General features: G+C 37.3%; 1 protein-coding gene across 4 annotated transcripts in view; it reads right to left on the reverse strand.

Moving 5' to 3' along the window:
* Positions 1-11,983, reverse strand: part of G2E3 (G2/M-phase specific E3 ubiquitin protein ligase) — a 60,818-nt gene extending 48,835 nt beyond the window's left edge. Inside the window, exon 1 of one of the 4 annotated variants that reach the window (XM_077772737.1) lies at positions 11,780-11,983. The gene's annotated coding sequence lies outside the window, so the exon portion shown is untranslated. Of the gene's footprint in view, positions 1-11,422; positions 11,629-11,779 lie in introns of those variants that run through there. The other 3 variants (XM_077772739.1, XM_077772738.1, XM_077772740.1) reach the window with 3 other exon arrangements.
* Positions 11,984-26,239: the final 14,256 nt, after the last annotated feature.

Genomic DNA, 26,239 nt, shown 5'->3' on the forward strand with positions numbered 1-26,239 from the left:
TGCAGGATGCAGATGAACATGTAAAAATCGGTATTTCTATATAATAGCAAAGAACAATTCATAAATGAAATAAGAAATAAATTCCCTTTACAATAGCATCCAAAGAAACCCCACACTACTTAGGAATAAATGTAACCAATGAGTGCAAGCTCTGTGCACTCAAAGTCACTAAGCATTGCTAAAAGAATTTAAAGAGTCCAAATAGAGGATAAGACACTCTGTGTTCATATTTGGAAGATTTAATATTGTTAACATGGCAATGCTCTCTAATGCAATCTATCTATAGTTTTGATACAAACCTTACTAAAATCCAATGTTCTTTTTTGTAGAAATGGAAAACCTGATCCTAGTCATATGAATTGCAAGACACCCCGAATAGTCAAAACCAAAAAAGAAAAGGTGAACAATTCATACTTTCCAATTTGGAAACCTGCCACAAGGCTATGTAATTGAAACAAGGTAGTAATGACATAAGGATAAATGTATAGATCAAATCAAAGAGTCCAGAAATAAAGTCACACATCTATGATCAATTAATTTTTAACAAGGGTGCATGACAATTCAATAGGGAAAGAACAATCTGTTCAACAAAGAATGCTGGGACAACTCAGTAGCCACATGCAAAGCAATGAAGTTGGCTCCCTAACTTGCACTATACAAAAATTAAATCAAAGCAGACCGAAGACTTAACATGGAAGAGCAAAAACTATAAAAATCTTAGAGGATAAATCTTCATGACCTAAGATTTGGCAATGGTTTCTTACACAGGACACCAAAACCACAAGCCAAAAAAAAAAAAGAAACAAAGAAAAAATAATTTGGATTACACAATCAAGAGAAAAAGACAATCCATAAAATAGGAGAAAATATTTGAAAATATTTGGAAATCATATACCTGATAAACAGCAAGTATCCAGAATATATAAGAAACTTTTAGAATTCAACTAAAAAAGACAACACAATTTAAAAACAGGCAAAAGGTCTGAACAGATATTCCTCCAAAGAAAATATTTAAGTGGTCAACAAACACATGAAGAGATGCTCAACATCACTAGTCATTAGAAATACTCAAGATTAAAACGAGATATCACTTAATGCCCACTCAAGTGATTATAATTTAAAAAGCAAGAATACAGAGAAATTGGAAACTTCATGCACTGCTAATAGGAATGCAAAATGGAGCAGCTACTGTGGAAAGTAGTCTGGTAGCTGCTCAACACATCACATGGAGAATTACCATATCAACCAGCAATTACATTAAGTACTTATCCAAAAGAATAGAAAACAAAAACGTGTATACACATGTTCATAACAGTACTACTCATTAATAGCGAAAAAACAGAAATGACGCATTTGTCCATTAAAATGATGCTACACAAAATGCGGTCTATCCATAGGATCAAATATTATTCAGCTATAAAAAAGAATGAAGCACTGATATATGCTACAACACGGATGAACCTTAGAACCAAGCTAAGTGAAAGAGGCTACACACAAAATGTCACATATTATATAATCCCATTTATGTAAAATACCCAGAAGAGGTAAATCCACAGAGACGGAAAGCAAATTTGTTGTTTCCATGAACTGGGGGAATAGAATATACATAATGACTGCCTAATGGCCATGAGTTTCCTTTTAAGGGTAATAATAGTTTAAAACTAGATGGAGGTAATGGTGATGGCTAGACAACATTGTGAATGTAATGTCACTGAATGGTTAAAATGGTTAATTTTATAAAAGTGAATTTTACTGTAATAAAAAGCTAAATGTGCAACCTATCTTATGCTACATTGTACACAAATGTCCTTAGTGGCTAAAAACTGTCCTAGTTTTATAGCCAAAACCTGTAAGCAACCTAATTAGACAAAGGATGAGATAAACTGTGGTATATTCATATAATGAAATACACTTATTAAAACTAAACTGCATACCACCTCACACCAGTTAGAATGGCTAAAATTAACAACTCAGACAACAGCAGATGTTGACGAGGATGTGGAGAAAGAGGAACCCTTTTGCACTACTGGTGGGAATGCAAACTGGTGCAGCCACTCTGGAAAACAGTATGGAGGTCCCTCAAAAAATTAAAAATAGAACCACCCTACGATCCAGCAATTGCACTACGAGGTATTTATCCAAGGATACAGATGTGCTGTTTTGAAGGGGCACATGCACTCCCATGTTTATAGCAGCACTATCAACAATAGCCAAAGTATGGAAAGAGTCCAAATGTCATTGACAGATGAGTGGATAAAGAAGATGTGGTGTATATATACACAATGGGGTATTACTTGGCAATCAAAAAGAATGAAATCTTGCCATTTGCAACCATGTGGATAGAACTAGAGGGTATTATGGCTAAGCAAAATTAGAGAAAGACAAGTATCAAATGACTTCACTCACGTGGAATTTAAGATACAAAACAGATGAACATAAGGGAAGCAAAAATAATATAAAAACAGGGATGGGGACAAAACATAAGAGAGACTCTTAAATACAGAGAACAAACAGATTGTTGAAGGGGTTGTGGGTGGAGGTGGGCTAAAATGGGCAAGGGGCATTAAGGAAGACACTTCCTGAGATGAGCACTAGGTGTTATTTGTAGGAGATGAATCACTGGATTCTACTCCTGAAACCAATATTGCACTATATACTAACTAACTTGGATGTAAATTAAAATAATAATAATAATAAACACAAATAAAATGGGTGATTTTTATTCTATATAAATTCTACCACCAGAAAGATATATGGTTAATAGCTTCACTAAAAAATAAAGATATTTACTTAAATTAAAAAGAAAAGCAGCACATAAGCAGTTTGTAACCCCCCACCCCATCCTAACAAGGGCTGAAAAGACTGAAAAATCAACATTTTTTTGGATCTGTAAGAGGGAGGGACACCAGACAAACCACTGCCCTCAAGAATGGAGAGACAGGTGGGTACAGGAGTCACAGCTTAGTTTAGCAGAGACTTACCAGGTGAAATGGCTGTAGGATCCAGTGCTGGGGTAAGAAAACCTGAACTGTAATTGACTAATGGCTGGAGGCTCAGTGTGCACAATTTTGAGAGTTAAAAAAACTTCAGAGGGGCCCAATTATGGGGATGTCTCACAATACTGTTGAGCTTTACCACCAGGAACTCAACCAGGATCCCACAGTAAATATAAGAGAAAAATCTTGTCATTCTGGCAGGAAGATGGGGAAAGGTACCATTTTGAAATATGCCAAAGCATTCTGTTCTTCTTCATAAGGCTTGCCCTCAGGAGAAACTAGTTAACCAGAGCCTACCCTGCTGGGGAATTATCAGAGCATAACTGACCTGGGGGAAGGGAAATAATCTGACTCCAGCCTAATCTAGCCATCCTGTCCAACATAAGTGGGTATGTGGGAGAAGCTGAGAAATACTTCTAAGTTTACAGACCAAGGAACTTAAGCTCGTGAAAAGTCTAAGACCTAATCAAAGAACTACTGAACACTTCCCCTTCACCCACACCTCACCACCACATTACTAACAGTCTATCTACAGCCACATCATGCTTGGCTATCATGAAAAAATTACAAATCACTGTGGAAAAAGGCACAATTTGAAAACACAGAGAGCAAGCATCTGAACCAGGCATGGCAGAAATGTTGTAATTATCAAACTGGGAATTTGAACTATGATTATTATGCTAAGGGCTCTGATAAAGTACAGAGTATACAAGAACAAATGACAACATATGAAGGGAGGTGGAAATTCTAAGAAAAAACCAAAAGAAATGCTAGGGATCAAAAAACATTGTAACAGAAATAAAGTATTCCTTTGATGGGATTTTCCTCATGGCTGAGAAAAGAATCTCTTGAGTTTGAAGATATCTCAAAAGAAACTTTGAAAACTGAACAAAGAGAACAAACACTGGAAAAAAATATCGAAGGACTGTGGGACAACTACAGAAGGTATAACACACAAGCTGGGAATATCAAAAGAGAGGAAGGAACAGAACTATTTAAAACGATTTAACAATAGATAGGGGTGTCTGGCTGGTTCAGAGATGCAAATCTTGATCTTGGGGTCATGAGTGCAAGCCTCACACTGAACATAAAGCTTACTTAATTTTTAAAGAAATGTTAAAAAATATTAATGACAAATCACACTGTCAAACATCAAGCCACAGATCCACTAAGTTCAGTGAACACCAAGCAGAATAAATGGCAAAAAACCTATAGCTAGGTATATCAAACTACAGAAGAAAAAAAAAAACCTGAAAGGGGGGGGAGGGAAGAAAACCTCACCTATAGAACAAAGGAAGGAACTGCATCTCATGTCTCCTCAGAAACCACGTAGGAGAGAAGAGACTGCAGTGAAATACTTAAAGTGTTAAGGGGAAAAAAACATTCCAATCTAGAATTCTGTATCCTGCAAAAATTATCTTTCAAATCTTTTCAAAAGTGAAAAAGTAAAGATCTTCTCAAACACAAACTGGAGAATTTGTTGTCAGTAGATCTGCCTTATAAGAAACGTTGAAAAAAGTTCTTAAAAGAGAAGGAAGTATTCAGAAAATCAGATCTACCTAAAGGAAGGCCACTGAATAATAAAAACTTTTATTTTTCTTATTCTTAATTGATCTAACAGACAACAGTAGGTTCAAAATAACAATAGCAACAACATATTCAATTATTGTTTGAGTTGTAAACATACACTGTAACCTCTAGGGCAACCACTAAAAAAAAGTAAAAAGGAGGGGCACCTGGGTGGCTCCGTCCGTTTTGACTCTTGATTTCGGTTCAGGTCAGGATCTCATGGCGGGTCATCAGACTCTGGGCTAACAGCACAGAGCCTGCTTAGGATTCTCTCTCTCCCTCTCTGTGCTCCCCAAATGGAGCGAGTGCATGCATGCTCTCACTATATCTCAAAATAAATAAACATTTTTTTAAAATAACACAAAAACATTAAAAAAAAGGTTAAAAAGGAAATACAGCTGATATCCTAAGTGAGGAGAAAAAATAAAAATCATATAAAATGTTCAATTAAAACCACAAAAGGCAGAAAAAGAATGGAGACAAAAGAGGAACAAAGAACAAGGGCCACAAGTAGAAAACAGTAACAAATATGATATCATTAATCCCACTGATTATTGAATGTCAATGGTCTAAATGTACCAATTAAAAGACAGATTTGATGTTACCTTACTAAAATTTAAGTTAAAAAATAAGATTTGTCAGCATGGACTGAAAAATAAGACCCAACAATGTTCTTTACAAAAAAATACACTTTAAATATAAATTAAACATAAATGGATGAAGAAAAATATCCCATGCTAATACTAATTAAAAGAAAGCAGGAGTGCTATATTAATTTTAGAGAGAGCAAACTTTAAAGTAAGGAAATTATAAGAGGTAAATACAGAATTGAATAATGATAAAGGGGTCAACTTTCTAAGAAGACGTAACAGTACTTAACACATACATGCCTAACAACAGCGGTAAACCATGTGAGGCAAACTATGAGAGGCAAAAACTAATATAATTGTGCAAAGACAAACAGGCGAATCCATGACCACAGTTGGAAACTTTAAACCCTCTCTATCAGAAATGGACAGATCACGGATGCAGAAAATCAGTAAGGAACTTGATTTGATAATTGAACTCAATATCATCATCAAATAACTAGATATTATGAACTACTTTATCCACGAAGGGCAGAAAGCAGATTGTTCTCAAGCTTACAGAGAATAGTCACCAAGACCATATACATATGCAAACTTAAAATCAAAATCATACAAGGTATGCTCTTAGGCCACAACGGAATTAAACTAGAAATCACTAACAAAAAAGATAGTGGAAAATCCCAACAAATGTGGAGATTACACAACACATTTTTTTTTAATTTTTTTTAATGTTTTATTTATTTCTAGGAGAGAGAGAGAGAGAGAGAGAGCGTGAGCAGGGGAGGGTCAGAGAGAGAGGGAGTTACAGACTCTGAAACGAGCTCCAGGCTCCAGGCTCTGAGCCAGTCAGCACAGAGCCCGACGCGGGGCTCGAACCCACGAACCGCGAGATCATGACCTAAGTGAAAGTCGGACGCTTAACCGACTAAGCCACCCAGGCGCCCCTACACAACACATTTTTAAATTACATAAGGGTAAGAAGAAATCTCATGAGAAAATACAAAATATTATGAACTAAATGAAAAATGAAAACATTAACTCATCAAAATTTGATGGATCCTGTGAAAGCAAGCTTAGAGGGAAATTTGTAGCACTGAATGAATATATTAGAAAAGATCTAAAATCAGTCACCTAAGTTTCTACCCTAGGAAACTATAAAAAGAGTAAATTAAATCCAAATTAAGCAGAAGAAAAAAAGTAGTAAGAATTAGAGCAGAAATCAATGAAATTGAAAATAAGAAATCAGTGGAGAAAAATCAATAAAACCAAAGCTGGTTCTATGATCACTAAAGTCAGGAATCTTCCAGCCAGGCCAAAAAAACCCCAAAAAATAAAAATCAGAAAGGACACAAATTATTACTGTCAGAAATTAAGGAAAGGATACCATTACAGATTTTATGGACATTAAAAATATAATAAAGGAATACCATGAACTCTATGCCCACAAATTTGATATTCTAGATGAAACGGGCCAATTCCTTTTCATGTCTTTCAAATGAAAGACACATTTTGCCAAAATTCACAGGAGAAATAACCTTGCCTGTTATCAGAGAAGCAGACTCAGTAATTAATAACCCTCCAAAACAGAAAGTACCAGGCCCAGATGGGTCTGCTGGTGAATCTTACCAAACATTTAAGGAAGAAGTTCTACCAACTGTCAACAACTTCCTTCAGAAGATTAAAGCAGAAGGAATGCTTCCTAAGCTTATTGTATTAGGTCATCATTACCCTCATAACAACACCAAAAACATGACCAAAGAACTATAGACCATTATCTCTCACAGATATAAAAATTCTCAACCAAATATTAGCAAATTGAATCTAACAGTTTGTTTATGTATTTATTTTAGAAAGAGATGGAGAGAGACAATCTTAAGCAGATTCCACACTCAGCAATGGAGCCTGATGCTAGGCTCGACCCCACTACCCTAGGGATCATGACCTGAGCCAAAATCAAGAATTGGTCGTTCAATTGACTGAGCCACCCAGGAACCCCAAATCTAACAATGTATTTAAAAAATTATATACCACAACCAAGAAGAATGTACCTCAGCTATGCAATCATGTTCCCTGGTTTTTACCCAAAGGAAGTCAAAACTTGAGTCCACAACAAAATGTTCACATGGATGTTTACAGCATCTTTATTCACAATTGCCAAACCTCAGAAACAACTAAGATGTCCTTCAGTAAGTGAATGGATAGATACACTATGAATCATACAGACAATGGATTATTATTCAGTGCTAAAAAGAAATGAGCTATCAAGCCATGAAAAGACATGGAGAAAACTTAAATACATATTACAAAGTGAAAGAAACCAATCTGAAAAGGCTACATACTGTATGATTCCAATTATATGATGTTATGGAAAAGGGAGAAATCTGAAGACGGTAAAAAGATCAGTGGCTGGGAAAAAGCAGATAGGGCATATCTTTAGAACAGTGAAAATACTCTGTATGAGGGGCGCCTGGGTGGCTTAGTCGGTTAAGTGTCCGACTTTCGCTTAGGTCATGATCTCGCAGTTCGCGGGTTCAAGCCCCGCATCGGGCTCTGTGCTGACTGCCAGCTCAGAGCCTGGAGCCTGTTTCAGAGTCTGTGACTCCCTCTCTCTCTGACCCTCCCCTGCTCACGCTGTCTCTCTCTCTCTCTCTCTTAGAAATAAATAAAATATTAAAAAAAATTTTTTAAATACTCTGTATGATACCATAATGATGGAAAGCTGTCATTATACATTTGCTCAAATCCAAACAATGCACAAAGTCAAGAATTAACTGTAATTTCAACTATGAATTTTGAGCGTTTATCATGTGTCAGTGTAGGTTCAACAATTTTAACAAATGTTATCACTCTAGTGGGGTATGTACATAATGGGAAGAGGATATGAGGGGGGAAGGGGATACACGGGAAATACTATTATCTTCCCCTCAATTTGTTATGAACCTAAAGCTGCTCTAAAAAAATACAGTCTTAACAAAAAGAGGAAATGGAATAAAGTTATAAGTTTATACTGACTTTTACAACAGTCTCTGGAAAACAGGTTCCTCTCCCCCACTGTTTATTGGCTCCAGATGCCACATTTTTCATATTCATGATTCTACTGTGATTTCAGCAATATAAAGACCTTTTTGGCTTGGCTCTAAGAGCTTTTGGCATCCCAACTCAAAAATTCAAGATTAATATGAATGGTCTAGCATGCACTGGATATTCAGCTCTGAATCAAACACCTGGTACTACTTTGGCTGGAGAAGGTGTGTGGAATGGGAATCTGTATTAGGATCATAAACTCCTTATATCAAACCCTACCCAATGGTCTTTAGAATGATGTCCTTATATTATGGGACAGCTTCTAAAAGAAAAGGTGGGCAAAGAGATCAAGTAACAGCTATTCAAATTCAAAAGGAAAGGCAAATTTTGCTCTTTAACTCCCCAATATTTTAATTTAGAATTGAATTAATATAGAAATGAACATTCATGTATGTACAAATGATACTACATCTCTATTACAATGATCTAATTACACTTAACAAATATTATTCTTACTAACAAAATCCCACCAGGAGGAAATTAAATGCAAAACAAAAATGTTTTAAGTTATGAAATCTTTTGGTGCCTAGTTTCTTCATCTTGATATGGAGAAAATAAAGAAATGGCTATAAGGATTAAATCAGAAAATATGTACAAAGCATCTGGACTTCCGTGAACGGTAGCACATACTGCTCTTAATTTTTTCCCACTTGAAATGTCTTCTGAGCCTACAATTTCTATACTTATTTTTCCATATTTGTGAAATATACAAACCATATGGTTATCACTAAAATCTCTACTCAACTACCCAGAGTTACACACTATCACCTCAGAAAAAATTTCAAAACTTTTCAAGCATTGACATGACACAATGTGTTAAATTGTTAAAAGAAAATAAGCACTCATTGAACATACACAGTTTCACAGTACAAGGACACTCACTGTTCTGAACCAAGAAACTGCAGATATAAAGACAAAGAGGACAAGACCTCTCAGTCTGGTGTAATGTTTACAACTAAATTGTACTGAGGAAGAAGCACTCTCTCTGGAGAAGTCCAGCAAATTATTTGAAATCCAGTGGGTAAAATCTTAAAGGAACATAAAAAAGTTGATGGCTAAGTATACATTAAAAACAACTGCAAATAGATCTGGGCAATGGTGGTATTATGAATAGAATATCACAGGTTGGAAAAGAGTGGCAGAAAATCATGAAGTTAATGCTTGCCAACAAAGGTTGTAAGCAGACTGACAAGGGCTTTGTAAAAAAGAAAAAGCTGAGAAATCTGAATTATATGTGATAGACAAAGAGCCATCAAAGATTTTTAAGAAGCAATATTTGGAAGGATTGACTGCAGAGAGAGGCAGGATGCATTATTTAAAATAATAATAATAATGGGGCCTCTGAGTGGTTCAGTCGGTTAAGCCTCCAACTTTGGCTCAGGTCAAGATCTCACAGGATCTGCGTCCATGCATTCAAGCCCCACACCAGGATCTGTGCTGACAGCCAGGAGTCTGGAGCCTGCTTCAGATTCTATATGTGCCTCTCCCTGCTACCCTGCGACTCTGTCTCCCTCTTGCTCTCAGTCAAAAATAAACATTAAAACAATAATAATAATATTAAAAAAGAGGCATAATCTAATTAAATCTATTAAATCTAGTTTCTGAACCTGGTACAAATATTTTGGTAGTTGTGTGAGAACTGAACAACTCTGAGCCTCCAGTTTTCTTATCTGAAAACAGTACAGTGTTATATGTGTTATATGTGAAGATTGAGAAAATGTATGTAATGTGGTTTGTACATGCTTAGTAACTCATTAGGAGATACATGTATCATTTACTACGTACCACACACTATTCTAAGATTTTTGTATGTGTTGAGTCATTTGACTCTCACAATAATCCTACAAGGTAGCCCCATTATACAGTTCAGAGATTTGAAGCACAGAGAGGTAAAACAGCTTGTTTGGGTCATACAGCTACCAAGTGGTAGAGATGGGAATTCAAACTGAGGCAATCTGGCTCAAGTTCCATGCCCTTAACCAGTATGCCTCTCTAGAAAAGATCAAGTCAGGGCCCTTCAAACCTTTGTCAAATGTTCTAACTTTCCAATTAAATTTACAGATTCCTCAACGCCATCCTCCAGACTTAACTGGATCACAATATATGAGATTTGAAGGGTAGGAATCAGATTTTAACAAACCCTTCAAGGTAATGTGTACACAATAAAATTTGAAATCCACTAATGGTTTAGGTAGAGACAGCAAAAACTCAATTTAAAAAAAAAAAGTCCAGGTAAGGACAAGGAACAGATTAAAATGTAGAGGCTAATTTTTTTTTTCCAAACTACTATTTACCCCTACCTTCTAAAAAGAATGAGAAAAGCTGTCTGCAATTCTTAGGAAAATACAGCTCAAGTCTTTGCTCAAGTCTCACACAAATGTCTAAATTTCAACAATCATAACTACTCAACACTGAAATCTATTTTTCCTGGTTAATAGTGAAACGTTCACTAGTAGAATGGGAGCGTAGGAGTAGCAAGTAATGGATGAAGTAATGTCTACTTTTTAAAAGATATTTATACATTTTTGTGGTATGGTACCATTAAAAGAAACATAAAATATCAGTTCCTACAAAGCAACACAAAATTAGCCTGACAGTCTTCAATAACATAAAATCTCTCTACATTTAAACTAATTCATACTTTAGACGTAGGGTATACATTCAAACCATTCCAGAAGGCACAGCTATGCTGTGCGGTTTAAAAGTTTGATATTTGAGGTAGTTCATCACTAATAATACAACAATAACAACAAAACAAAACAAAGAAAGCCCAATACTGGAAACATTTGTAGAGCGTTTCCATACTGACGCCACAATAACCCAGTTGGCCAATGAATGAAGGAGGTGAAAAGGTAGAGCTAACTAGACCTTATTCCTATTGTTAGCAAACTAAGACCTTTGTAATTACCGCTGTTACCAGAGTCAGTTTAAATGAGCAAGAGTCTCGGATTTTTGCGGTAAACGAAAAATGCCACTGCCAAGAAAAAATATCCGGGTTTTAAATACAAAGGATACTCAGATTTCAGTTTAAATCCCCACCGGGCATTTCAAAGACTGTCACTTCCCTGCAGTCCACATTGAGAAAGACTACTCCGAATATCCCTCTGAGAAACGCAAGCCACGTAGAGCACCTCATTCTAAACCTGCCCCTAACCTTCCATCTTTAATAAAGGAAGATTCTTTTACCTGTGGTAACGCTTTCGCAATTAGATTTAACTACTGTTGTAGCTTCACCATTCGAGTCCAATTGGCGGAAATACTAAACTGTGTTTACCAGAAAGTCAGAGATTTAACAAGACTTAATCTCAGGGGCGGGGAGCATCGGAATCCTCAATACTCAAAGCTGGCTTGTGAGCGCTGGCCCGCGAGACGCTTCCCAGCACCTCCACTTCCCAGAGTCTCCACGCCCGGCCCTACCACCCAACACTCCCAAAGGCCCTCCGATTTCCGCTACATTGTCCCGCCTCTCGACCCCTGCCCCATCCGACGGTCCGAATTCTTCCCCTGGAATACACCGTTTCCTCTCTTTCCTCATTCACTCACCAAGGTGCGCTGGGCAGAAGTTCCAGAGCGGTCGTGTCAGCTTTCCCTTATTTCGCAGAGCCGCAAAGCCTACCTCGAGCAGCCCCATCCAACGGCCCACCAGATTCAAATTCGCCCACTTCCGCCTGCAATCCGGAAATAGAGTTAAGCTCCGCCCCCCCGCGGGGCGGGGCCCGCGGCAACGCGGTACATTGTGGGGAGGGAAGAGGCGCCCCGGGCTTGTCTCTGGTGGCGTGGTGTCTCTGTTGTGCTACCTTCGCTTCAGGGTCTTTTGTCCGAGTCCTTACGTGTGTTCACAGAAATGTCCAGACGAGGAGTTGGTGTTTCTGCCTGGTGTTTCTTGAGGGGATACTCTTGTTTCTCTAATGGACAGAGACGCGTCCTTCAAGGACTGGAGAGAATGAAAGCACTGACGTTTTTACCCCTCCCATCACCCTCCGGTAAACAACAGCTACAGCCAAGAGGAAAAAGCAAATCCTACACAATCCTGCTTTCTCTGGTCCTTCTCGATCCTGGCACAGTAGGACATTTAACCTCTTTTCCTCCCCTGTTTGAGGAAGACAAAAAACCAAGTGCACCAGTCACACTTAATCGAGCCAAAAATTAAAAATTAGTTATCGGACTAGTTCCTGGTTCCAAATAAAATACTTGAGGATAGGTGTTAGAAGGCGACAAATATTTTCTTCGCCTCTGGTGAGACTGTTTTACATGATTATTACGTTGTTGTCCTGTGAGATTCTTGGAACAACAGTGTCATTTTTCTTTACCAAGGACAGCTTCTGAAGGGTTATATGTGGGAGCTATAAGAAAGGAAAAGAAAGACTGAACATATATTAGCCCCAATCCTCAAAAGGAAACTAAATTCTGAATGTGACGTTGCCACCAGATCAACCTCATATCTAATAGTATTGATTTACGTAAACAGATCATTCCAAACCAAGCCATGACAGAACACCCTCAGCCAAAACGTCCATTTGAAAGATTAGATTTCTACAAATTTATTTTACAGATAATCTGACAGAAGGGAGTGTAAACCCATTAACTGGCGTACTATTTTTAACAGTGGAGAATAGGAAATAACCTAAGTGTCTATAAGTAAGGGGTATATTTAAATAAAGCTATGATACTTTAGAATCTGATATACACTGAGATTGTGAAGGCACTAAAAAGAACGTAGATCAGTAAATACTCAAATGAAATAATGAAAAAAATCAGCTGTAGAAGGGCTATATACATAGTATTCTTCTTTTAAAATATGTGAATGTGCCTGGCATACAGAATTTCCGGATGGATAGTAAACTAAAAAGTTATCTCTGTGAGTCAGATGGTGAATGGGGATGTGAAGAGACTTTTTTTACCTTTTGCTTTATAACCAGTTGGATTTTTAAAATTATAACATGTTTTACTATTGGAATTTTAATTGTTTTTTTTAAATGAAGACTGTTAGAAATTGAATATATTCTAAATACAGAATCAGGTTAATAAATGTATAAAAGTAAAATGTTTGAATAGCCTGTGTCCATTAATCCATACACTCATTCAACAATTAATTATATGGTAATGGTTTGACCACACATTTTGTCATCTATAATTTGTTGTATTATTTAATGTCAGCATATTTCTAACGTGGCCCTATTAAATAAATATATTGCTCCTTCAAGTTCTTTGAAGGCAGAAACTATGTCATATATTTTCCTATTTCTTAGGAGAGTTAAGTACTCAATTGCCCTTGAAAAGCCCCCAAAATACAATAAAAAATATGATTTCTTAATACAACTGTGTAGGCAAGTTTTGCTTTGTTTTAATGTTTTATTTCAATGTTTGTCATCTGAGTTTTCCTTACTCAGTTCTTCTTTTTGGACTCTCAATAAATTCTTCAATTTCTTTGTCAAGATGTTGACAAAATTAGCAGCAGCAGCAGCTGCCCTGCCATCAGTCAGACCAATGATATTAATTTCTCATCTGCAATGGAGGGTCCCTTAGAGTCACTGACATTTTTCCCCCAGGCTTAATTGTATACATTGTCTAGGGCTGGTGTTTATTGAGTGGAATATCAGGTTTGCTTGCATTTGTTAAACTGTTACTCCTTCCCCTCCCGACTTTAGTATAAGTATAGGTGAATTTGGATAAAATAAGTATTCAAGTACTCCTACAGCATTTTATTATCACAGAAGATCTACATTAAATACTCACTGACTAAATCAAGGAGCCCGAGTAACCTCAGACTTAAAAACATTTTAAAGAAAATATTCACTGCAGGATATACTTATACTAATTAATCTGGCCGTCAAATTGGGCATTCAGATAGCTAATAAATTTTTTTAATTAAGTAAAATGCATTGATATAAGTATTCCACTTACTAAAAGCTGAAAAACTGGAGGGAAAAAAAAGCACCAGAGAGTCTTATTTAGTTTCTGGTAGTCCCTCAGTAATCTGAACTAGCTGAGGGCCGAATCCTTAGAAAATTTGAATTACACCTAATACAACCTTCTCTCTTCCCTGCTTTCCTCCTATTTACTTCATATGCCACAGAAAATGAGGCAAAAACACTTTTGGGACCAATGGTCATCAGGTCACACACAAGAGCCAACACAAAGTGCTTTGACAAAAGAGCTCCTAGAGGTTACTGTGAAAGGTTCTTATCACAAGCAACATGACTGACAAGAACAATAAAATGCCTAGAAATAATTTTTTAAAGTATAGAATATGTAAAAAAATTGGAGACCATAAGTGATTTAAATATTTGCAAATGAAAGATGAATATTTAAGAATAGTTTAGAAAAAGGGGAGCCTGGGTGGCTCAATCGGTTGAGCATCCAGCCTTAGCTCAGGTCATGATCTTGTGTCTGGTTCAAGGGCTCGACATCAGGCTCTCTGCTGACAGCTCAGAGCCTGGAGCCTGTTTTGGATTCTTTGTCTCCCTTTCTCTCTCTTCCTCCCCTGCTTGTATTCTCTCTCTCTCTCTCTCTCTCCCTCTCAAAACTAAACAAACATTAAAAAAAAATTTTAGGGGCGTCTGGGTGGCTCAGTCGCTTAAGCATCCGATTTCGGCTCAGGTCATGATCTCACAGTTCGTGGGTTTGAGCCCCACGTCAGGCTCTCTATGCTGACAGCTAGCTCAGAGCCTGAAGCCTGTCTTCGGATTCTGTATCTCTCTCTCTGACCCTCTGCTGCCCATGCTGTCTTTCTCTGACTCTCAAAAATAAATTTAAAAGAACCCATAAAAAAAATAAATAAAATTTTAGATAAAAAAGAATAGTTTAGAAAAAGAAAGAAGAGTAGCAGAGGCTGGGAGTAGGCAGTGTGTCTTACCAGGTAGTAAAACCTAACACAAAGCTACTTTGATCAAGGAGTAGTAGTGAAAAAAATTATCAGTATAAAAAAGATAAACACATAGAGAATCCAGAAAAATTCATCTATACATAGAATCTGAATATAGAGGTGCCTGGGTGACTCAGTCGGTTAAGTGTCCAACTTCAGCTCAGGTCATGATCTCACAGTTCGTGGGTTCGAACCCTGTGTCAGGCTCTGTGCTGACAGCTAGCTCAGAGCCTGGAGGCTGCTTCAGATTCCGTGTCTCCCTCTCTCTGTGGCCCTCCCCTGCTCACGCTGTCTCTCTCACCCTCAGAAACAAATAAAACACTAAAAAATTAATAAAAAAAAGAATGTGAATATAAAGGTAGCATTTCAGTTTAAAGGCAAGGAATAATTTTACTGATAAATTAACAAGAAATGGCAATAACCGGCTATCTATCTGGAAGATAAAAAGTTAGACCTCTACCTTGGTGATAAATTCTACAAAAATTATAGGTTGAAATACAAAATATATAACAAAAATGTATTGGGAGAAAAGTTGGAAGAATAACTGTGACTTTAGGTTTAAAAGATGTCCTAAAGAAGGAAGGAAACTTAGAAGCCATAAAATGAAAGATGATTATGCCATGCCAAAATGTGCCACTTTGACATAAAGATTATTTTGAACTGAAGGTAAATGAGAAGCAAACATGGGAAGAATTTTCTGCCTTCTGCCATCTAACAAAAGCAGGGCATAAGTTTCCCTTTAAGATGTTCCCCTCTTCTTTCCTGTATCAAAAGAAGAACATCCCTTAGCACTGAAGATGGCATTGATGAGTCTGCATTTAAAAGCCTTACTAGGGGCGCCTGGGTGGCTCAGCTGGTTAAGTGGCCAACTTTGGCTCAGGTCATGATCTCATGGTTTGTGCGTTCAAGCTCTGTATCAGGCTCTGAGTCCGCAGCCTGCTTTGGATTCTGTGTCTCCTGCTCTCTCTGCCCCTCCTCTGCTCACGTTCTGTCTCTCTCTCAAAAATAAGTATTTTTTAAAAATTAAAAATAAATAAATTAGCTAAAAGCCTTACTAAATAACTATTATCTACCATTAATTTCCCCCATACATTTACCTCCCCACAATTTACCACTCCTAGAAGCCCACATTCCTCTTCCTTTGTCTAGTCATTTCAAAACTTACTGCCCTTTGTTAAAACAGTATATAAGCTCTCAAGCCTAGTCACTTTGGGTTTTGACCTTTTTTTCCCCGTGGAACCCCTGTGCATGTAAAGTTAAAAACAAAAATTTAATACCTTTCCTCCTATTAGTCTGCCTTTGCCAGAACTTGCAGGACTCCAAGTTGTGAACATAAGAGGGTAGAGGAAAAATCTTTCCTCTCAAATGCACATGACTATGTTACAGTTCAAAATATTTAGTTGGCAAGATTCACCATAAAACCTCAAGAGATAAATGAAAGACTGTGATAATATTTATAATACATATAAGGTTAACAACTCTAATGTAAATAATTTTTTTTTTACAAATAGTTTATTGTCAAATTAGTTTCCACGTAACACTCAGTGCTCATCCCCNATGTAAATAATTTTTATAATTTGTTTTTTTCAAAGAGTTCTAACAATGGGCAAAAGAAGTAACCAAGTAATTCATTGAAGAGGAAATAAGAAAAGACAATAAACAAAAAAATACTCAACCTTACTACCAAACAACCAAAAACGAGTTTTCCTCTTTTGGACTGGCAAAAATTAAAACAAGTCATAACATCCAGTACCTGGAGGATGTGGTGGTAAATATGCATTCCCATCTACTGGGTTAATGCACTACAACAACTCTTTTGAAAATTAACTCTTTGACCAAATTTTCTTAACTTTGGGATTCTCCTATAGAAATAAAGATGCACTCCTAATTGGAAAGAACTGCCCATTAGGAGGGAGGTGATTATATAAGTTAGGTACATCTGTGTTACCAAGAGTCTTCAAAAAGCTTTATTGCTTTACCCCAAACCATTGCCTCAAAGACGTACACATGAAAATGAAGAATAGTATTAGTTAACTAAAAAACTAATAATATTCTGCTCTACAGTAATGCTGATAAACCAGGCCCTGCAAAATGGCAAGCAATCATTCTTACATTAGCACTCACCAAGAATCAATACAAATTACTGGTCTATATTGTCCTTTACAGCAAATCATTCCTCTCCTGAGTTAGCCACACTGGGTTTCTGGTTACCCTTTCTGCCTTTCAATTAAGTCAGATTTTCTTTTCTCTCTCTCTCTCTTTTATGTTTATTTTTGAGAGGCAGAGAGAGACAGAGTAAGCAGGAGAGTGGCACAGAGAGAAGAAGACACAGAATCTGAAGCAGGCTCCAGGTTCTGAGCTGCCAGCACAGAGCCCAATGCAGAGCTCAAACCCACAAACTGTGAGATCATGACCTGACCCAAAGTTGGGACGCTTAATTGACTGAGCCACCCAGGCACCCTGAATCATATTTTCCTGATTCTCATCTCCTACCTACACTTGAAGTAAACACTTGACCCATACTTTTGGCACATTCTGGTTTCCCTTCTTATTCCCTAATAGATCCCTGGATGTCTGTTCACTTTGAGGATAAATGTCTAGCTTTCTGCCCTTAAAGTGCTGTTTATCGATCCCTATCAATATTGTGCCCTTACCCTAGGTAATCTCACCTATCTGCTCCCCTGAATAGAGACCATCCTTGAGACCTTGGAATGAAACTTTAAGTTTCCTGCTGCTCAGAGCCCTAACAGAGTCATACAATGAGAAGTGTACTTCTAGAAGGGACCATTCAAAGAGTCTAACTAAAAGACTACTCTGGTTCTTATAATAGGATACCTAGCCTAGAAACGGAGCATGGGTATGTAGGGTTAGGGTGAAGAGGAAGACAGGGAGAGCGCTGGGGCAGTTGGAAGGTGAGGAAGTAAGCAAACATGCAAAAAGGAGATCACTTTTAAGTTTCCCAGTCTTGATTTCACCCCTCTTTATTCAACATCTTGTATTATGTCATTATAGACTTAACTCTAATGTCAACATACTGCTTTACAAAAAGAAACTTCTTTTGGAGATTATGCTAGAGGAGCAATGAACTCTAGACTACGTTCCATTTAGTCTCTCCTTAGCAAGTCTTTGGAACAGCACTGCCTGATACAATGTTAGCCACAAGTAGAGTTTTTAATTTTCTGGTAACCGTACTTGAACACAACAAAAACAACAAAAGAAGCAGATGATATTAATTGAAATAATGTAAGGGGTACCTGGGTGGCTCAGTCGGTTAAGCTCATGTCATAACTTCGGCGCACATCATGATCTCACCAGTCGTGGGTTTGAGCCCCGCGTCGGACTCTGTGTGGACAGCTCAGAGCCTGGAACCTGCTTCTGATCCTGTGTCTCCCCCTCTCTCTGACCCTCCCCTGCTTATGCTCTCTCTCTTTCACTCTCAAAAATAAATAAACATTAAACAAATTTTAAAAAAGAAATAATGTATTTTATTTAATCTATTATATTTAAAATATTTTCATTTTAATATGTAATCAATAGAATAAATTATTAATGAGATATTTTACTTTCTTTTTTTTGTGCTAAGTGTTCAAAATTGGTAGACAGGTAGTTGACCTCTGAACAACATGGGTTTGAACTGTGCAGGTCCATTTACATGTGGATTTTTTTCAATAAATACAGTATAGTACTCCAATGTCTTTTCTCTTCCTGAAGATTTTCTTAACATTTTTTTCTAGTTTACTTTATTGTAAGAATACAGTATATAATATACAAAATGTGTTAACTGTATATGTTACCAGTAAGGCTTCTGGTCAACAGTAGGTTATTAGTAGTTAAGTTTTGGTGAGTCAAAAGTTACATGTGGATTTTTGGGGAGCCTGGTTGGCTTGGTCAGTTAAGTGTCTGACTCTTGATTGTAGCTCAGGTCTTGAGCTCAAGGTCACGAGTTCAAGCCCCATGTTGGGCTCTGTGCTGGGCATGAAGCCTACCTAAAAAAAGAAAGTAATACGTGGACTTTTGGCTGTGGTTGGGGAAAGCAAGAGGTCACTGCCCCAACCCCTGCAATGTTCTAGGATCAACTCTACATTTTATACTTATATCACATCTCAATTGTACTAGCCATATTTCAAGTGTTCATTAGCCACGTGTGGCTAGTGGCTATCAGCCAGCACAGTTTAAAATATATCACAATTAGTCCCTCTGAAAAATATAGGCTACCATGAGACTACTCCCAAAATTCTATTTCTCTATGACAGACATTTGAAAGCATGAAGTAGAAATAATTATCTTTTCTCCAACCAACTCTGTATTTTAACTATTCCTGATGTTCCATATTTACCTCAGATTTGTTGCTTTCACTTTCTTCTTTAATGGACTTTTTTGTTATTACCCTCTCTGTGCCCATATTTCTTGTCTGTTGCGTAGGCTTTCCTCTATGATCCTCAGTAACTTTCATATACTTTAGAATATACTTATTTGCAAAACAAATTAGCCCATTTAATTGATCACCTCTGTGTACAAGTCATAATGAGAACACTGTACAAAATCAGTATATGGCAATTATTATTGTATGACTTTATGATCAATAAGTATTTGTTAAGCATCTACTATGCTATCATTAGTGCCTAATAAATTTCAGTGTGGAGTTTTCACTGTGTAACTAAAATACTCCATATATTAGTTTGCCTGACCAGTCTTTTTACATCAATTTTTGAACTTGAATCAGAATGTATTTTAGGACAAGTAGGCTGTTTGCTACCAAACAGAATTCTTTCCCTCAATGTCTCAGTCACATAAATGTTTTGATCTAAATTTTTAATCTAACTGTGGTTTGCTGTCTTTTAAGTCAAACACACCACCTCCTGGCAGCAGGAAGCACCACCCAAAACAGCAATTTCAGGTTTCTTGTTTCAGGGTTGTTTGGATAATAAGTAGGTTTATTAACAACAGTGATTTGGAATGATACCATTCCTGCTGGGTAACTGCATGATTTTAGCAAGAAGGGCTCAAAGTTTGCTTGCAGCCAATATGAGACATGGTTTTTTATATGGGTCAAAGTTATGATGTGTTTATGTTAACATTCCTCCTTTCCATGTTGGTGTTTCAAATGGTTGTCTGGATTGCTTTTCTTAATTGCTGTCTTTTGGGCTGAAGTGTCTACATAGAAATCAGAGCCTTTTTCCAGTTAAGAGTAATTCCACATGCAGGCACACACACTGGTAATGCCACCCAGAGTAAATCAAGTACTGAACAACATGTTTGAACTGAATCTTAAAAATTCTTGGATACAATTGCTGGCAATCAAAACTGTTTGCAGTTTATATTGTGTACTTTGATTTTTTTAATCCCTCCCAGAATACTTGAGGGGAAGGACTTCTCAAGGGAGTTGATAATGTGAGTCAGTTATAATGAGCCTGATTCTCACCTGCATATTTTGATGGGGGTGGAAGAAAATTTCAAAGGTCCAGCGCACAGAATTGCCATTAAGAAAGCAGACACTTGCTTAAAGCCTAGCTTAGACCTTTATGGCTGTTGTTTCGGGAAAATTCTTCAAGGAGACCAATGGTACAGTGTTAAGAACATGGCCTTTAGATCTAGACAGGCTGGAGTTTAAATACTAGCACCATTACAAGCTGCATATAAAGGAACCAATCCTCTGAGCATTACTGTTGGTTTATTAAATGTAAATCATAGTAACTACCTCACAGGTTTGCTATAACCTTTAAAGGAGAGGACATTTTAAAGGTAATTATGATTAGGCAAAATGGGCACAACATATAGACAACATAATCTTCCTTCTCTCAGTGGCATAAAGCATTCCAGGCTCAGTTTCTTTAGGCTGGTGGTCTACCTAGAACCACCTAGACTCGCCTGCCAAGTGGATCTTCACCTTACTCTGTACCTCTTCCCTTAGAGCCTGTGATAAATTCCTCAGTGACTTGCTCTCTGCTTTCCACCTTGACAGCTAACTGGAAAAGTTTATCCTTGTTAGAGCGAATGGATTAGTTTTGATAAACACTAACTGTTGCTCAAAAGGATAGTGAGAATTTGTGGGTAATCAGATATGATGTTTTTGGTATATAACCCTCCTTCTTTTTTCAATAATTTGGGTTTATAAGTCTGGTATCTCAAGAAGCAGTTCACATCTTTTTTGGTGTTGTATAGTAATAGATATTAAACCTCAGTAGGTGGACAATGATTATAATGTGTAATCAGATTTCTCATTCTTCATTACTAACGAGATTAAGTAATGAAAGGGATAAGATAGGAAAGGAAAAAGGTAACTAACATTTATTCAATACTTTCCACAATCCAAACACTGTGCTAAAACTATTCAAAAGTTGATTTACCTAATCCTGACTAACAGAATAGGTAATGAAACTAAGTTTTAACGCAATTAAGTAATTTGCCCAAGGCCACAGTAGACAGAACTGGTATTAAAATACAGCTCATTTGGATACAAAGACTGTTCTTTAGCCATCACAGTATTTTAATTCACACAGTATTTTTTAAAATATAGTTTATTGTCAAGTTGGTTTCTATTTAACACCCAGTGCTCATCCCAACACACACAGTATTTTAATTCATGAGAGATATGAGCAGCTATAAAAAAGCTGACATTAACCTAAAACAATCAGCGATCGTATAGTTTGGCTTTTATGGGAAAGTTGCTTTCTTATCTGCAAAATTGTAGGATGTATATTTGGTAAAAGGCCTTAGACATCACCTATCCTCTAAACCATAGCATGTAAAATTGTCCCAACTTTCTAGGCCTTTTGTAAAACATGTTTTCAAGAGAATTGTGGGGAAAAGAAAGCAGTCCAGAATTCCCTAAGTAGAAAGCATCTGGATCTCAAATCAAGCTCAAGTTTTCTGCTCATTTAATGAAGTTAGCTAAAGATTTCTCTTTGTAAGGGGGGCATTAATATCTAAAATGAGCCCTGACTGATGTCTGGCCTCCTTTTACCAAGGTAGTGGCCAGTATGCTTTTGTAGTGCAAATCCCGTACCAAGTGGTCATTGAAGATGACTTGATGATCCATCCTCTACCAACATACTCCCAGGAGTTGCCAAATAGTGTGGTAACATTTTGCCATCTCTGGCACAGGCAAGGGTATCTGTAGTAATGAGATGCTTAGATCAATTGAAAGCAAAAAGGAGAAGTAGTGTGTCTCATTGGTAAAATCTGTGGCAGTGAGACAACCTCCAAATATACATTATCTGCTCCTCAGAGCTCTTTAAAGTGTGTTCCTGTAAATAATTGGTAACAAAAGCTAGTTCCAATGAAAGCACCCTAATTATTATTTCAGCAAGATAGAAAAATCCATTTCTATTATAGAGATGATATGATGGGGATTTTAGATTGACGGCTGTCTGGCCTATTATGTTGTTTACCATCTAAATATTCACCCCATGACTGAGTTCAGTTACCCAGGAAACCTTGAGTTTCCTTGATTCACTACAAGAAACTGGTGCCAAGGAATGTTGAGCATCTCTCAAAGGATAATGTATACAAACCCGTGAGTCAGTAAGATCGTATGCTTTAGTCAATTCACAAGTAAATTACAGTCAGGTGTTAGATTCATATGAGCAAGTGACTAAAAACACAAAAACTAATGTTAACAACAAAGGCTTTACAAATAAATAAATAAATGGCATTCTTTATTTGCAGATAACTTGATTGTCTATGTAAAATTCTAAAAGAAACTACAAATAAGCAACTAGAGCTTTACATGAGTTTAACAGATTTTTGGATATACAATCAATACACAAAAATGAGCTATATTTTTATATGCTAGCAACGAATAATTGAAAATTGAAATTTATAAAACTATCTGGATTTGGTAATTATTTCTGAGACTCAATACCAAAGCACAAATGATAAAAGAAAAATTTCATAAACTGAACTACACCATTAAAAAATTTTTTTTAATGTTTATTTTATTTTTGAGAGAAAGAGAGCCAGGATGAATGGGGGAGGGGCAGAGAGAGAGGGAGACAGAATCTGAAGGAGGCTCCAGGTTCTGAGGTATCAGCACAGTGTCCCCCACTGAGCTCAAATTTACAAACTGTAAGATCATGACCTGAGCTGAAGTCAGAGCTTAATTGACTGAGCCACCCAGGTGCCCCTGAACTTCACCATTTTAAAAAACGTTTGCAGGGGCGCCTGGGCGGCTTAGTCGGTTAAGCGTCCGACTTTCGCTTGGGTCATGATCTCGCGGTTCGTGGGTTCGAGCCCCGCGTCAGGCTCTGTGCTGACTGCCAGCTCAGAGCCTGGAGCCTGTTTCAGTTCTGTGACTCCCTCTCTCTCTGACCCTCCCCTGCTCACGCTCTCTCTCTCTCTCCTAGAAATAAATAAAACATTAAAAAAAAAACTAAAAAACGTTTGCAGTTCAAAGAATATCACTAACGAAAGTAAAAGACAAACCCACAGGCTTGAAGAAAACATTTGCAAATCATATACTTTACAAGAAACTTATATTCATAATATAGTAAGAACTTACAGCTCAATAATACGACAACCCAATTAAAAGATGGGCAAAACATCTGAATGAACAGTTCTCAAAAAAAAAAAAAAATACACAAATCACTAAGCACATGAAAGAATGCTCAGTGTCATTAAACATAAGGAAGTGCCAATCAAAAAGAACAAAAGATATTACAAGAAATATAGCCACTAGGAAAGTAATAAAACAAGCAAACAAAACAGAAAATAACTAGTGCTGGCAAAGATGTGGAGAAAACAGAATGTAACTGTGCCCCGAACAACCTAAAAACTACATATCTCTAATTCACTGACCTGTGGGAAAATTAACTGCCTGCCAAGTCCGGAAGAAGAAGTCAGCTCCCCCAGACAAACTCCTGGTTCAGAAATTTAACTCGTATTATACCTAAAAATACCTCTATAAATCTTTGGACAGGGGCAGGTACTGTCTGCATGCCCTCTGGATATGTTTTCAGCTGTGAGCAATAAGAGGACCCCATGGACTTATGATTGAACAGTTGGACAATGGGAAGCATATGCTTGTTAGCATTTCTCTTAGTCCACAGTAAGTCTAAAATGGCCCACTGGACTAACTCTTTCAGATTATTCAAACTGAGCCACTGGGGACCTCCCTGGGGAAATAACAGGTGGAGATGAATATTTCTTTGGGTATACTCTGCTCCCCTGGTGGGGAGTTGCAACTCGTGAACACATGTTAGAAAACGTGTCTAAAATGTTAATTCTTATTGCTAACAAAACAGATAACTCTCTTGCCATCCTGCAAAAATCTTTGGACTCCTTGGGTAATGTGATACTAGACAACAGAATAGCTTTAAACTATTTTTAGCAGAACAAGGAGGTGTATGTGTAGTAGTCAACTCTCACTGTACTTACAATAACACCTACAAGTAGATTGAAACTAGTATAGACAGAATTAGACAGCAGGCCCCTTGGCTACAAGAGACCTTACAACATCACACCCCTCTGCTTCAAAAGGGTTGATTGGTTTACTGGCCTATNACTGATACTTACTGGAATATAGTTAGGGGCAAAACAGTCACTAGATCATGCAAAAAGGTGTCCAGACTTTTAGATAAAGAACTGCTTCTGATACCCACCCCCTCTCACTTAAAACAAGGGACCAAGACTTCCATCCTACACCATGTCAAGACTTTCCATTCCAAACTCCCTTTTACACCCTGATTCAGCTTGAAGTAGCTATGGAAGACAGACCATTGTCCATATTCCATAGAAACAGAATGAAAGAATGATAATGGGGATTTATAACTGTGTCCCAGGCAGCCTAAAGGCTACATATCTCTAGCTCACTGACCTGTGGCCTCCAGTTTATAGCTTGACTAATGATAAATTCTTTGAGATTTCAACAGAACACTGACTCTGGGAAACAAGAAACCAGAGGTTCCTTTAAGATCAAGACTGACCATGCTAAAAAGTAGCCATCCTTAATGCCAGCAAGTCTGCTTGAGGTCATATTGAGAATAATTAGCTGCTATCCCACCGCTTCCCCTGCCTGTGGGCTGTCACTACTTCCCTGTGCCTCCCCCTTAAAACTCCCTACTTGATCTGAAACTTTGGAGATGGTCTTTGGACATTAGTGTGCCATCTTCCCAGGTTTCTGGTGTCCTGAAAAAAGCAAACTTTCCTTTCCAACCAACACTTGTATCTGCAGTATTGGGTGTTCAGGGACAAGCAGTTGAACTTGGGGTTCAGTAATAAGAGCCCTTATGCATTGTTCCTAAGAATGCAAAATGGTGTAGCCTCTTTGGAAAACACTTTGGCAGTTTCTTACAGGGTTAAACAGAGTTAGCATATGATCCAACAATATTACTCCTAGGAATCTCCATAATAAAAATGAAGTATGGAGGCACCTGGGTGGCTCAGTCAGTTAAGTGTCCAACTCTTGGTTTCGGCTCAGGTAATGATCTCATGGTTTGCGAGTTCGAGCTCCACATCAGGCTCTGTACTGATACCTTGGAGGCTGCTTGGGATTCTCTCTATGCCCTTTCCCTGCTTGCTTGCTCTCTCTCTCAGGATAAATAAATAAACTTTAAAAAATGAAGTATGAGTGCTCACATAGAAACTTGTACACAAATGTTCAGAGCAGTATTATAATTGTCAAAAAGTAGAAATATCTACTGTTGAATGGATAAACGAAACTTAGTGTATCTACCCAAATAGTACTATTTAACAATTAAAAGGAATGAAGTGCTGATACATGCTATAATGTGGATGAGTTTCAAGGGGATTATATTCAGTGAAAGAAATAAGATACAAAAGATCATATATTGTAGGATTCCATTTATATGAAATGTCCAGAATAGGCCAATCTATAGAGACAGAAAGTGATTAGTGATTGCCTGGAGTTGTCAGAGTTATTGGGGATTGATCTCTAATGGGCACAAGTTTTCCTTATTTGAGTGATCAAAGTATCCTAAAATTAGGTTGTAGTGATTTTGGTACAAGTCTATAAATATGACTGCCATTGCATTGTAGCCCCATCATAAGAGCATTTTATGGTATGTAAATTACATCTCAATAGAGCCACTTAAAAAATTATAACTTTTGTCTTTTTGGATAAGTGTTTCCTGAAAAAATAAGTCATGTCAGTAAAGACAAAGGAATAATAAAGCTTTGTT

This window comes from Crocuta crocuta, unplaced genomic scaffold, assembly GCF_008692635.1.
Source record: "Crocuta crocuta isolate KB4526 unplaced genomic scaffold, BGI_CrCroc_1.0 scaffold116, whole genome shotgun sequence".
Taxonomy (NCBI): domain Eukaryota; kingdom Metazoa; phylum Chordata; class Mammalia; order Carnivora; family Hyaenidae; genus Crocuta; species Crocuta crocuta.